A 16,480-nucleotide genomic window follows, 5' to 3' on the forward strand; every position below is an offset into this window, starting at 1 on the left:
GAAGCGGTTAGGAGAATGTTATTGAGTCTGTTCAGATTATATGTGACTGCAGACTGTTGGTGACTTTGTGGGTGGTTTGATGTTGCGTTTATTATTGTGTTGTTTTTTTGTAGGTTTTCTGCAAATATAAAAGGTGTGATGGTTTCCTCCAAAAATTTTGATGGGTTTTCTTGTTCTTCTTCCATTGTAAACTTAGTGTTCTTGTGTTTGTATTTATGTCTTTATGTAACTGTTTTATTTGTTTTGAGGTTTATCTACCATACTCATTATGTTGTCCATATACATATACCACTAACTAATAGTGTGCCTTTTTTTGTTTTTGTACCTTCAAATATTAATTTTGTATATTATTCAGGATGACATTGCCAGTGCTCCTGAAATTGTTTAACCAATAGCTAAACATTATTTTTGTATTTAGTATTACTGAACAATCTGAAAATAATTTTCTTCTATTATTAAACATAACAATTTCATTGTTCCATCTATGTTTTCATGGGGAGATGGTTATGGATTTTTGGGTTTCCTTCAGTTAGTTAAATGGTTTCATTATCAGAGATGAAACAATACATATTTTCTGCATCAAATGATAGCAATGTTGCTATAAGGGACTTTTATCTCTTATATGTTCAATTACCTTGGTGGTATTTCCCATTCTGCAATCATTTCCTAGATCATAGCCTTGTGTGCACAGTGATTCCATTTGCTTTGGTAGTTGGTATGTGGATGCTACATTGAAAATTACTGTTTTATGGACAGAAATATTTTTCATACTGCTTTCTGGCTTTTTCTTTCTGTCGGACAATGTCTCCCTGTCTGAAAATTTATGCTCTCTTACAAACCTGTGTTTAAAATTGTTAGTTGAGTCTGATTTTAACCATTCTATGCTTTTTGGTGGTGAATTCTGTGTCTCTTGTGTGTATTTCTTTGTTTCTGTGAGTACAACACAACTCCCTTTGTCAAATCTTAGTATCATAATATTTTCTACATGTAGTTTTCCACCATTTTTAACTTTTTGAATTTATTGTATATATTTATAATCTGTGTTGCCATGATTTTCATTTCTTCTTTTTTCAATTCTCCAGTTTGTCCTGTGTTACATTATTGTAATTATTATTTTCATCTATAGTGAGAACATAATCAGCTGCTACAATGAAACTATCAATTAGCTGTTAATTTGTGAAGTGAGTCAATATTGTGTTTTAAACCTTTTTTCAAGAGATTCTGTCTGTTGTCAGTTAGTACTATATTTGTAAGATACATTGCTCTAAATGAAAATGGGGCATATGTATATGATTGTCGTTATGATGATTGTGTGGTACAGTTTAGATTCGTGATTTTGTTTATATGTTTAGTTACATTTTGTCTGTGGATCTGCTTGTCGATTTTTAGACTTTTTCCATCATGGTAGTAAACTAGCACGACTCTTTCCACGATATTTGATTATAGATGTCACATAATTTTCGGTTTATGATGCATTTTTTGAATGCAGTTACATACTTTTGTGTTTTGGGCAGTTTATTTTAGGTTGCATAAATATAATTTTCATTTAGATGCAAAGACAGAATTGAAATGTCGTCATTAATCGACTTCTACATGTATTATTAACAGTTCCTTGTTCATTCTGTCACGACTATTGCGCCCTTAGTAATGTTTACACTTTCTCTGAATTTGGTAGTGATGTCAGATGGTAAACGATAGGCCCCACTAACTGTAACTGTGTTATGATATTCATATTCAGCAATTATTGAAATATCACTGAAGCAGACAGTGTCTCACTGGGAACCTTATAACAATGTGTTTGTTTCATGTCATTGGTCTTCACTAGTACCACAATGTAAAGCTTATATGTTATTCATACAAAAATGTTTTATATTTGTTACTGAGTCTAATAAAGTTTAGGCTAGTGGTGAACCACAATTGGAAAATCAAAACCATCTTCTCAGTTCATCAATCAGAATGTATTTTTGCTGTATTTTCTGTATAATGTTGGAGATTAATAAAATGAGATGCTCAAGTTTCTGTGCCTCATGTATCGGATTTTTCTTATGTTCCATTAAAGTGTCTTGAATTTAACCTTTATAGTTGTACTTACATACATACTGTACTGTGTTTGGCAAACAGAAAATATGATATCGCTAGAATACATAACTTTTCTATTCCATTCTTGTAAATATGTACTTTGGTGCAATCTCATAAAGCCTAAGTTTCTTTAATTTCAGTTTAGTGTGAATTACATAAAGCATTATGGAAAGAAACAATACATTTGCACCCACATGTCAAATATCCTCAAATAATTCAAAATGACTTCTCATATGATGAAGATTGTCTCTTCTGTATCTGCATATACTTCACTTCAGGAGTTTATTTAATTATATGTAAATCGCTTTAAGTCAGTGCTGAGACTTCTGTGGAACAAAGAAGAAAAATGTGATGTTCTAAATCCCAAGTTTTTCAAATATTTTCGACGTGACTCCAAACAACAGTAATATAGCCTAGTCATGTAACTATCAATGACTGACTAAACAGAAAGCTATCCTGATCTCGGAGCAACATTTATTCACGCAATTTGTTTCTTGCTTATTGCTACGAACAATGACAAGTTAGTAAAACTGTGTGCCAGGTTCCAGCTCTCCATCCTCCAAATTAAAATCAAACATGTACTGATGAGGATCTTGAGGTATACTCATTACATGTTATCATATTACATGTGACTTAATTGCCAAGTTCTTCCCATCCTCGATTCTCCACCAAAAAAATTATATTATGGTACTTTTTTTTATATTCTCAGTTCTCTAATTTGGCTTAGTCACTTTTGGTTTTGTTTGGACGAAAATATTTTCCTCCTTGCATATGATGGTCCTTGTCCAAATAATGGCGTTTGACTGTGTAGACTATGAAATATCGTTCGAATTGACTATAGTATATTCTTAGGAAACGTTCACCACTCTAAATTATTCATAATTTATACAGTTAGATCAATGGTCTCCTGAAATTAGAAACCTAAATATTGCTTTAACCACTAACATATTCGAAATTAATACATTCACTTGTGATACTGTAAAATCAGTATTCTTCAGGGTTCCATATTAGGGCTGCCTTTCTTACAGAGAGTATTCATGAATTCATTTCATGTGATGAAAATAACTCAAAATACATTTAATTTGAAAACAATACAAAAGTAATTGTTACTGACCTAGGTCAGTTCCTGTGTCACAAAAAATAGTGGTGTGTAAAGAGAAGCTCTTTGTTGATGGCAATGAAGATCTTTTGATGCCTATAAAATTTACTAAATCCCTTTTCATACTAATACTGCTGAAGATTTCCATTCCATTGTAGAAAATACTTCACTCTTAATCTTAAAAACGATTTACTATCTTAATTCAAAAATATCTATGATCTGTTCCGATGAGTTATTGTCATTGATGAATAACTAAGTAATAATATATATCCTTTTGATCATTGTAAGTAGGTTTTTAATAAAATTATTGTGTAACACCATAGAAATTGCAGATAATGGAATTGAAAAGTACACTTGTTCACTGAGAATATCTGTAGAAGTAACTTTCTAAATGAATATTATTTTTCCACTTTTGAACTTTTCAGTTAGAAAATGAGCTTAAATATTGAGACTGCTTAAGCTATGTTTGCTGTTAAAGAAATATGTTGTAGTGGCTTATAAAAATACTGTGCAATATCAGATCAATCTGATTCCTACATCAAGTAATCGTCATGTTCATTTTTGGCAGTATCAGCAGAATTTCCGATCTCTGTAATGGATGATCTTATTTCTGAAACCTCAAAACTATGCATTACTGGTGACATGACTTCTTACCAATTTTCTGCTGTTTGTATTCTTCAACTCAATAGCCTAATGTGTTCTCTATATGACATCAGTTTCTGAACATGCCTGAAACATTTACTTTTTATAAATGAAACATTTACAGGACAGGCAGTTACCAAAATTTTATATAAAAAATTAACGCTCAAGATTCTTCGATTTTCATAGAGTACTGTTTAAGACATCATTGAATTATGATGTATCTCAAACCATTCAAAGTAATTGGAGACTCATCACTCTCAAGGTATTCAGAATTTGTTATAATTCTACACAAAATTCTAATTCTACATTAAATTTACCAGTATAAGTACCAGATAAAGAGTATGTATTTTATATTGCCTTTCACAGTGGATGCAGAATAAGTGGCGTGTAGCAAATGTTATTGACATGAATTTATCACTAAAATGAGTTAAGTATGGTATAGTGCCACCTGTAATAGTGTCATAACTGTAAAACAGAGATTCAGTGCCAGATTATACATTTATATTGAAGAAAAAGTATGATTTTTGTTTCTTGTAAGGTTCTGCATTCTTTTTATCTGGCAATAGGCAGGAGCTAAATGAACTGCTTCAGTATGTGGAGTTTCATAGCAAAGAGTTGAGGCTAACAGAATGCTCCTCCTTTGATTTTAAAAGATTCTATAATTTCCATTGTTTTAATTCTATCTGTTGGGCTGTTGTACCTGAGTGATTAGATCATAGTTTAAAAAATCTTAAGTCTATGTGGGCAGATGTATTAGATGAGCATTGGGAGTAACACACAATCATTGACACAGACAATAAACGCAGCATCTTTACATATGTATTTGTAATAATGAAGTCATAAATACATTAAAAAACTAAAAGTTAAAGAGAATGCCATATAGTTTTAATTCATTTAACAAAGGAAGGAAGGAAAACAATTACTTCTATTATCCTACTTACAACTGATAACCCTCTTCCTCCCTCACTACAAACATTTTAAAGGCTCCAATAGCTACATTTTAGCAGAAGCTACTCTTCTGTGTATGTTAATGTTCATAACTTCAGTTCTCCTAAATTGTGTCATGCACATAATTTTACTGGTAGATTCAGGTGTGTAAATGAATGACTCAGTTTTGGTGTTGAAATATATGCAATCCAATTAGTAGTTAACAACATGTCACAGAGAATCAGAAATTTACAAAATATGTAAGACTGGTTGACTCTAAAGCATACATTCAAGCTTTCTCAACGAACGCTGCCACACTAACAACAACTACAATTCAAATAAGACATGTCTTATAGTACATCATAGAAAGACATACAGAAATATTGTATCAGTTGATGGTTTCACTTGTAAGTATCGGTGGAGATGAAACTGCTGACATGTTTTGGAAAAAAGAAGCACATAAACAAGCTAACAACAGAAGCCATTCAACAGGCACACTCATGAAAACTACTCACAAGATGACTGAGGAGCCTCACATTACAGACTCAGCAAATAAATCCAAAGGCAGAATTTGGAAAAACGTACGATACATGGAGAGCATTTCAGTTCTAAACCAAGGAAAAATGCAGCATCTTAGTTTCTACTAAGACTGCAACATGAGAGCATAATCCAGTTCCAACACAGAATAAGAGTGCTTCCCTAAAATTAAAATTATCTTGGAAAAACAGAAGTTTTACTAGTTTTTCTTCATTATTGCATTAACTTCTATTAGTACATCTGTAATTTTTTCTGGGACACTAATGTACAATGCTATGTTATCATGTAACCCACGTTTTATTATTATTACAATCATTATTTTCAATGTAATTACCTATTAAGTAATTAATAATTCCTCGTTAAAATATAGTGAGATGTTAAGTGTATCAAGGATTAATTTTCAATAAATCAATTTGTATGTGCAACATATGTATATACTGTCTGAAAAATATGTTTCGATAAGAATTTTAATAAATCTAATGCAGAATTAATCCTTAGAATGTGATCTTTAAATCCTAATATTCACTTATCAGCCAATTGTATACATTTTTGCCAACAATGAACAAGTTCTCTGAGGCCATCATAGGGCCAGCCTTTGTGTCGATATTCCATAGATTGTCGTTTTGTCTCTGGGTTATAATGATGTACCCAAGTTTCGTCTCCTGTCACAATTAAATAGAAAAAGCGTCACTTTCATGCTCGTAACATGAGAGGAGTTCCTGGCAAATTTCAAGTCTGTGCACTTTCATTGCAGGAGTCAGCATCTTGGGTAACAACCATGCACAGATCTCCCAATAGCCAAGCGAAGCAATAACGCGACCCCCACGTTCTTGTGAAATGCCGATTGTGCTTGGAATTTCTCTCTGAGTGATACAGCGATCCTCTTGAATCAATCTCTCAACAGTTTGCTGGTGAAACTGGGTGGTTGCTGTTACTGGATACCCAACTGTTTGTTTGTCACACAGGTCAGATATTCCCACCTCAGCATCTTTAAACGTACTCGCCCAACGACACACAGTACTCACATCAACACAATCACCAGAAACTGCTTCCACTCTCTGATGATACTCCTTTGGGGTGACACCTTCTCCTGTCTGTGCAGGGTTCCATTCTTTACACTGTAACAACACAACTATTCAATTCTAAGCTTCCCTTCAACTGGAGCTGTAGAGAAGAGGTTACGGAACAAGCCAGTATCAGACGCATACCAATACTGACAACTGTTAAAGCGTTACAGAAGGTAGAGGCATTAATTTTCAGTCAACCCTCATCGTAATAACTAAATAATATCTGAGAACATTTTCCTTGATGCTGAACTTATGCAGCATGAACATACAAAATGTAGTCAGTATTAAACTTTTCCTATTCTTTGTTTTCTGGGGTGCGCCAAAGAGAGAAAATGTTGATCAGGTGTAACATTATTTATATTTTTTGGATGCTACTGAGTGCTTTCCTCCTCAAACAGTCGATAATTTGCACCTTAAAGCTGTTAGTAGCACAACTGAAGCTGGGATGAAGAGACAAGTTGACTGATTTATCCATTATGTAATATATTTGTGCATTATGGCGTATGTTGAATTCTTTCCAACGTTCACAATACTGCACAGCACATTTAATGACACTGTCAGCTTAATATCCGGGGTAATTTCAGTACGATTTTAACCCTCACAATGCCAAAGATGGGAAGGGTGACATTTCATCCGACTTTTTCACATTTAGTGTACTATATATTTAAAATTTTGAAAAAGTATTTACTCTTCTAATGATATCTTATACCACATTCCATATCAGTTTTACATTTTCTGAGCTTAGCCCACAATTTAAGTCTTTGTACTTATTGTGAGTTTTTGCTGCAAATGTCATATTCGTATTTCCAGTGTCATGGATTTCCTTGCACATCGGTATACATTTAAAAAATATGTCGTGAATAAATAATCAACGATGATTAACGAAATTTACAATTTTAAAATTTTTGTGGTGGTCATAAAGTACCCCTATCCTCAGTGTACATATTATGAAAAATGCGATGGTATATTTTAAAGGATATTTTCAGGTTCTGTTCCCTACTTATAGATCAGTACCTATTTGAAAATCACATTGTTAGTAACAGTTAACAACATTAATGACATTTATTTTTCTGAGGGCTATAAAGTACCCACCACCTTCATAGTATGCATTATACTAGACAGCTGTCACGCTCACTGCAAACGCAGGATATGTTCTTTGGGCGTATTTCATAGTTGGGCTAGGTGATAAAGATCTTTATTATGTATGAGACCCATTCTCCCATACTGAGAGCTAACATTGTCAAGTGCTAAGTACCTCGAGCAGGTGATATTGTTGTCAGTTTCAGTTGAACAGTCAATGAGTAAAGTTGTTGTAATGATGAAGTGAAAAGAGCACTATTGTACCAGTTGTATGTGTACCTCTTCGCCGTGGGTTGAACCCTAGCAAACGTTGTGGAGCAAAAGTGTTTTACCTGAATGTGATTATAATTTTGGAGTGTTGATATTACTCATTCGCGTTTATGTGGCGACCAGAGGACTGTAGTGACAATAAAGTATCGGGATTGTTACAAGAGAATGTGACACTATTCTGATGTACTTGGTCTGTACTGACTTTCGATGTAAATAGACGTGCATGACTCTGGTAGTGGCTGTCTCCGATTGTGTTCAACAAGAATACATAAATGTACTTTGTGGAGATTTTCGCGACCTTGATTTATAAAAAAATATCTGTTTCTTAAAATCCTGTTGTTGACCACCTTGAATCTTATTGAAACAATTCCTGTAATGATTAAAACCCATTAGCGTTTATCCATTAGTCTGCTATCATTAAAATATGCTACACTATTCGAGCTCTAACAGTACTAAATTTAATGAGAGGCGTTCCAGTCAACCCTACAGATCACCGCTATCAGCTTCACCTATACAGACACCGAGAGTTAGTTCCAATGCCCGACTATAAAAAGGCTATGCTGACAGTAGCAATGAAATATTAATCTCTGTCCAATATGTTAATTAAATGACAAATGGGACTAATTAGGAAGTCACGCTTGTAGCTCGTTTTCTAATTCTTTACTGTCTCTGGATAAAAAGTTAGCTTGACTACTTATACTAAATTATGCTAGGCTCCATTAAAATTAAATGAAGTGAACCACATAATTCTGTGAATTAAAAATAACACAAATCACCTTTGTACAAAATAGCACTTTTTATACAAGACTGTATAAAACCATACAAACGCTTACCAGGATTTGTAATTTAATGAATTAAACCTATAAATCTGATTAATGTATATAAACTCCACAAAATTTTCGTCTGTGACCTGCAATAATATAGAAATAATCGTTACGCTAGGAAAATACACTTGAAGTCTGTTAAGGTATTCACACCAAAAGAATGTCTCTCATAGTGCAAAGCTCCCCAAGGATGTTCTGTTTCCTTCAGCATTTCTAATAGCACCGTTATCATTTCTGGTGAACTCTCTTATGTCGGGAAAATTTCCTCCAGAAAACTGGTACTTCCCTGTAGTAGGACAAAAATGTTACTTCCCGGCACAGAGGCCAATGGATATAGTGACAAAAGCAATTAACAGTGAGGGGTTACTTCCTTGTAGCATAGAAGGAAAGGTTCTTCCCTGCACAGAGAACCAAAGGTAGTGATACAATGTTACATGCTGGTAGACAGTGCTTGAGTCTCCATTACTTCACACTGTTTCAGTACACAGCACACATGTGCTCTCTCCTTAAAAGGATAAAGTAAAACTGTGTCCTAGACCAGCATGTCAGTTATTGCTATGACTCATCGTCAATCATCACCTTTTAAAATCTAACAAATACATTCTAATAGACACCAAAATTTTACTCGGGCGACGCAGGTTCTCAGAGCAACTACACGTTTACATTCCTAATTACATCTAACGGGTTGTTTCCATTTCTTCACATTATGACTAATAACCAGCATGTCTTGTTTTATATGAACCCTTCAGAGTTAGAAGTGAAATGTAGGTGGTTATTAATAAAAATTCTTGAGATTATCTTTATAAAGTGTCGCTTTGCCTAACATGTAACCAAACAAATAACCAACTATATTTTGAAAATGCTAGAAATACTATGCCTCCCTAAATTTTGAAATTGTTGGCATGATCTGTTTGCAGACATTCTTTAATAAATGTTATGTTTTGTAACCACTATTATCAGTATTTCCATATCACAGTCATTAATATCTGTTGTTAGTGTTGATGAGTCACAGCCTGTCACTGTCGTTGTCCAATCTGCAGGAACAGTACAGGTTAAATGACAGTGGAATGCCTGCCATTCTCCATCTCCACAAAGCAACAGATGAACGTGTTCCACATCAATGACGTCCCACAACGACTCTGACATTATTAAACATCGTATACAATCTGCAACTTTAGTAACTACTGTCAGTTCCTGACATGCACAGTATTTGTAACATTCTTCATAAGCATAAACCAACTCTGGTCCAAAATATAAACCATTTGATTGTATACTTCCTTCACTTGTAACATATCTGAAGTACAAACGTTCACTGACATGTGAATCATGTACAGCAGATCTGTTGTATTTGAAGTTAGAACTGAATTTCTTTTTTTTTATTATTAACAGGAGCAGATGGTAAAATTTTAGTAGTAAATAATCAATACTAACTTAAGTCCGTATTATTCCGTTAATAACAAAACACACTAAGTTCTAAATGATATCAGAAGATAGTAAATTCTTGATAGTAAACTACTGGAATTTCTGTAGTGTCATAAGGTTGAATAATCTAACTGATGACATTGATTATGAATGCATAGTCTTGCTTGGTACTGGTCTTCATTCCTGAGCAATTAAATCGTAATTAAATTGTTCTTCAGTACGACTCGCAGCAGAGACAAGGACGAAATGAAGATAATTTTTTTATTTTTCCTAGTAGGTACATCCTTCTTTGTTAAGTTTCACTTGGAGTTTCTTTATTGCAGATAATTATTTCGCAAATTATTGTAATACGAGAGTTTTTCATATGTCACTGCTGTGAAAATATTGGTACAGATTTCTTGTTACCAGGTATTTGTTCTTTTCTGGTCCAGTGTGAGCGATGAAGTGGTGTGGGATCATCAGGGAGAGCAGGTGATCGGCACTCACATCAAATGTCGAGCTACTTTTACGTAACTTTACTTGTAACACAATATAGATACACACTCCAGCGAGGCGGCCGCCTACTGCCGCGAAGGCGACTCGGAGGAGCTACGATCGATGACGATAATGTACCCGGCTGGCAGTAAGGTCTCACTTTTATTCGGAGGGGCCAGCTGTATTCGCGAACGACGATTCGCTTGTTCGGATTCAGCAGACGTGGGTATGCACATACAGCAGTGAAAGGTGAATGTTCGTGTACTGCATTTCTGTGCTCTTACACCGCCTTCATCAGTATCGAAGAGCTATTGCAATGGCCCATTTAAGAACAGTTCTCTACCGTATTAATTCTAACAATGTACTCACGCTACAGAGCTGCTACACCCCAATCGTAAAAGTAAACCATAATTTCAACAGCAGGAAGAGATTTGTGCTTGGAAGGCGTAGAGGACCTTGACCACTTCAACTCGAAGAAATCAAGGTAGTATCTGTAAGCGATGTACACCCACTTAGCTAACGCTTAGCAGTGTCTCAGTCACAGATACCGTGTCGAAGCGCTGCTCATACCCGCTCACTGGCTGGTCAGCGACGAGCAGTGGATTTCGGCGTCGTCGTGTCACCAGCAGGACACCGTCTGACGCATTCTTCACTGTCTCAGCTGCTACCGGGATCTTCCTCGCTTCCGCTCAACCTGTTCATTGGCTGTTTCAGTAGCAGGACTGCTAAAGTACAACTTGACACCGTTCATATGCGCTTGGGTATGGCGACATACCAGTGGCACTTCAATTTAATCAGGGAGGTGATTTCAGGAACTTTATACGCTTTCACCAGTACTGGACTCCTCAAATAAATTAAGTCCCTGGACTCCTCAAATAAATTAAGTCCCCAACGTAAGTATAACTACCTTCTTTCTGGTCTTTCGAACGTACGGAGAGGGATGAATATTACACTCAGAGGATTAACACTCACTCAATGTCTAGTTTACCATGGCGATGTTGTCACTTTCACCCAAGACATGTAACGCTGTAACGTCTTCCTTGGTGCTTCTAAGGACACTGCTGTGGTTCAATTTCTGACAACTGCATGTGTATCTTAAACCACTGTTCCGTTGTTTTTCATTCAAAGATGTACATCAATGATTCTCCCTCTCTCTCTCTCTCTGTCTCTCTCTCTCTCTCCCTCCTCTCTCTCTCTCTCTCTCTCTCTCTCTCTCTCTCTCTCTCTCTCTCTGTGTGTGTGTGTGTGTGTGTGTGTGTGTGTGTGTGTGTGTGCACGCACAAGCGAATATCTGTTTATCGATAGGGAATACTTCATTGAAATTAATATTGTAAAGCATTTGCAATACCACTTTATTGATGATTGAGATATGTGATACAGCTGTTCCGTTGTACAGTTATAGCGAACCAGGTAGTTAAATCAGTCGGAAGAAGCAACCCAAACAGTATTGGGCCACTTCTAATCGTCCTTGAAATTACGAAGAATGGCGAAGAATGAATACGACACATTCAACACCTGCAAGGAATTAACTAAATGTTAGTAACAATATATTTACTGCTTTATATTAACCATACAATTGTTGTCTATCCTAGTAGATACGTAGATCTCAAATGTTACGCTATGAAACGATCTTGGAGTTACACTATTAGCAACCATCTGTTAACTAAACTCTACACTGTTCAATAATGCTGCATCTAAAAAAATTAACTATACATCTAAAACTGAAAACGGCAATGTAGTTATATCAGTGCCAGAGCATTTATGAATCCTTATGGCATAACACTAAAGTATCTTTAGATTGTCACCGTACAATTTTCCTTGGCCCATAATTACTAGAGAATCGTGCCCATTATATTTCTGGAATTGATCAACAGAAATAAAAATCAAAGCATCAGTGACAGTCAGAAACGTTGTAACACCACCTGCATTTCATATTTCGACGTTACATAAGGTCTATCTGGAAGTTAAAGGTAGACTAAAAGTTACAGTTAAGCATCTCTGCGACACAAACATCATGGAAGTACAACTACTTAAGTCACCCTAGAAATATTTTGGGAGGAAGCAGGCTGGAACTCTTTGAATAACCTTATCACCATTATCCTGACTTTTATTTGCTCAGATCCTGTATGAGGATAACAGTTTCGAGATCCTAGCCTTCTCCGGACATGCATCCTGTAACCTAATAATTGTCATCTCAAATGATATGAATTTTTAAATTCTTACATACTGACTAGGTGCACAGGAAGAATCTCTTGCATGAAAGTGTTTGAAACAACTATATCCCACGATGTCACATAGGCACAGAAGCTTTAACAGTTGTCGTTAGCATGCACTCAGAATATGTTGTGCAGATGAATAACACTATTACAAAATTCCGTCCTCTGTGAATTCATCATCCACCAACATCGACCATTTTCCGTCATTTTTGACGGCTTGTACCATCAACACGGAAATATTCTACAAACTCTGCATATTAGGAAATTTTGGATTATTCTTTCGGAAACGGCATTCAACTTAACAAATTATCTTCAATTTACATTTTCTATTAAACTTATTATCTCAATATCAATCCACATATCGTTCTAGTTGGCGTAACCATAGGATGTCGTCTTCTAGCGTAACATTGCAGTTTGTTTTCTTCGGCGTACTGATAATACATCATTCTGATGTTCCTATTATTTTTTCATTCATGTTTGGTAAATTAAGTTCCTCTAACAATTTGAAATTCAGTGCAAGTATAAACAACTCAAAAACCAAAATATATTGAGAGGGGATCAGCTGACGTACTGCCTGTTCTCATCTTAGCTCGTATCCTCAAATGTTGCAGAAAATAATGGTCTATTGTACCTAAGCCAATTCCTGTTTCTAAATTTGTAAATAATCTGTTGTAGAAGCTTACTGACAAAGCAGGAAAGATTAAGCGGCTCATTTCTTGGTGTCACGAACATTCAGAAGCTAGGCCTTCCGTTATTGTAGACGCCGCAAAAATCGTATATTTTTCACCACAGAAATATTCTGCCTACCAAAAACCATTGTAGCTCATCGCCTAGAGTGTCACTAGTAATTTTGAATATGATCAATGACAACTAGCGATCTACAACATGTCAATAAATACGAGCTAGCAAACGGGTATACGACAGTGCAGTAGTCTGTTTATGAATCTCAAAGAAGGATGGGTTCAGAAAATTCACCGTAGTTCCTACATCAAGATCGTAGAGAAAATTGACGTCCATCCACGGTTTGTCAGATTTGTATAGTTCTTTTGACTAGTGGAATACTCGATTCTGTCAGAAGTGTTACTTTGCTGTTCATACTAACTAATCGTGCATTCCAACAAGATATAAACTCTTTAGGTAATGGATTTCAGTTGAACAAAACATTGTACAGGGAGATGAGTATCTTGTGGGGTAACCCTCATCGACCAACATCATTCCATCCCATTATTTTACCACTGCTAGTGACAAAATGCTATCCATTCACGGAAGAACTTTACCTTCGAAAAAAAGTAGAGAATCCATTCTTTTCTGCAGTAGCTATTTTTTCTAATACGGCAAGGAAAGTGTATACGGATGTGGTGAGCGTTTCTAGAACTTAAAACACTGTTCTGGATCCATGTTCAACTCCACATCAGCCTGAATGATCTTTCAAGTATCTTCAAGGAGATAATTGTCTGTCTTCAACGTCCTGTACCGACAAATACTAGCGAAGAATGAGTAGTGACACATTAATTATCGTCTACTACGGAACTCTGCCATTTAACCGCGACGATCTGATTATAACAGTACACGCAACAATACTATTCGAATTAAACTGTACGGACACGTTTGGCCTGATCGTCTCGTCGCGTCCACAAGACATAGTGGGCGGAAACTACGTTGCTGCGTACGGTACACTGAGAGATTCTTTTGGCTAATGGCTGAGTACCTCCTAGTGGATGAGTATGGTCATGATAGAACAGTTACGAAGTTTGAGAGAGGTGAACGATCATGTACCAGATAGAAAACGAAATTTACGCTGCAGCAGCACCACATTTTTGAAATGTGCGAGACCAGTGTACTGATCTACATGGTGTTACGATGCGGTCAGATTGTATTATGACCAGCAAGACGGTAATGCCAAGAGGTGAGAGGAGAGTTAACTGAAGTTAATAAAACAAAGTGAACTGTATATGTAGCATGAACCTTGTAATTTGCAAGAAGGAACATGGGTTGCAGAGTAAATATCATTTCACTAGTGCTATAGTAATTATTCCCATTGTGGGGAACTAGCTGTAGTACAATTACCATTATTGGAGTACCTCCAGGTGAAAATATCTTGTTTACAAGATGTGGTGAACTAGCTGTAGCACAATTACCATTATTGGATTACCACCAGGTGCAAACTTTTTTTGTGAAAAAGAATGAAAATGAAGTCAAGTTGCACATATGCACTGTAGGCTTTAGGGAAACTATTACTGTTATTGTTTAAAGCGAGATGAGTTATTTTACCCTTCAGCGAAATATTGAAAGAGCCAAATTACCCATCAGTGAGACTGAATAAATCCATATCTATATACTTAGAATAAAGCAAAATTCAAGAAACTGGAACTACACTACTGTACTTGCAATTATCGGATATGCGACCAATCATAAAATCATTTAGGTACACTTTTACCTTAATGTGTTTACCTGCATGGCCGTCTTCCACAGAATCTGTTAAAATCATTCATTATTGGTTTTTCCGTCTTGAGATTATTGCAAAAGAAATTAAAACGTACAAACATATGTATCGAACTAGCAGAGTAACCACGGTAGATGCTTAATGCATAAAAGCGAAACACGTCCGGTGCAAAATTCTGTGTAATTAAAATGCAGTAAGCTTAAAAAGGGGAAAACCAATAACAACTAACGTTTACCTTATTAAAGGAATTTACCTTTCTATGAAACCTTACTATCTTTCCACATCGAAGGGAATACGACTAGAGTTGAGTACGTCCGAAACAGTGGTGGTATCAGTGCCCATCATTTCATTTTTTGATCCATGTCATTTTTGGCAGTTTCTTATCATGCAGTCACCTATGAATGACAAGTTCAGGTGAAAATTGTCTGTTGTTCTTGTTGTGGTCTTCAGTCCAGAGACTGGTTTGATGCAGCTCTCCATGCTTCTCTATCCTGTGCAAGCTTCTTCATCTCCCAGTACCTACTGCAACCTACATGCTTCTGAATCTGTTCAGTGTATTCATCTCTTGGACTCCCTCTACGATTTTTACCCTCCACGCTGCCCTCCAATACTAAAATGGTGATCCCTTGATGCCTCAGGATATGCCCTACCAACCGATCCCTACTTCTGGTCAAGTTCTCTTCTCTCTAGTTCTGTTCAATACTTCCTCATTAGTTATGTGATCTACCCACCTAATCTTCAGCATTCTTCTGTAGGACCACATTTCGAAAGCTTCTAATCTCTTCTTGTCTAAACTATTTATCGTCCACGTTTCACTTCCATACACGGCTACACTTCATACAAATACTTTCAGAAACGACTTCCTGACACTTAAATCAATACTCGAAGTAAACATATTTCTCTTCTTCAGAAACGCTTTCCTTGCCATTGCCAGTCTACATTTATATCCTCTCTGCTTCGACCATCATCAGTTATTTTGCTCCCCAAATAGCAAAACTCCTTTACTACTTTAAGCGTCTATTTTCCTAATCTAATTCCGGCAGCATCACCAGATTTAATTCGACTACATTCCACTATCCTCGTCTTGCTTTTGTTGATGTTCATCTTATATCCTTCTTTCAAGACACTGTCCAGTCCGTTCAACTGCTCTTCCAGGTCCTTTGCTGTCTCTAACAGAAGTATAATGTCTGTATATAACTAAAATATCTTATTCAATCTGGTAATAAAAAACCACAGTCGTTGCCTTCGGTTTATGGAGCAATCAAATTGATAAGATTAGATAGAAACCGTATCACAGACTTTCAACAGACTTTCAGCAGACTTACTCGACCGATGTTTGTTCCTAGGCTCCACCTGCCTGCCGGACGTGATACAACGATCACGAAACTGAGGCTGATTAA

This window comes from Schistocerca cancellata, chromosome 7 (genome assembly GCF_023864275.1).
Source record: "Schistocerca cancellata isolate TAMUIC-IGC-003103 chromosome 7, iqSchCanc2.1, whole genome shotgun sequence".
Classification (NCBI taxonomy): Eukaryota; Metazoa; Arthropoda; class Insecta; order Orthoptera; family Acrididae; genus Schistocerca; species Schistocerca cancellata.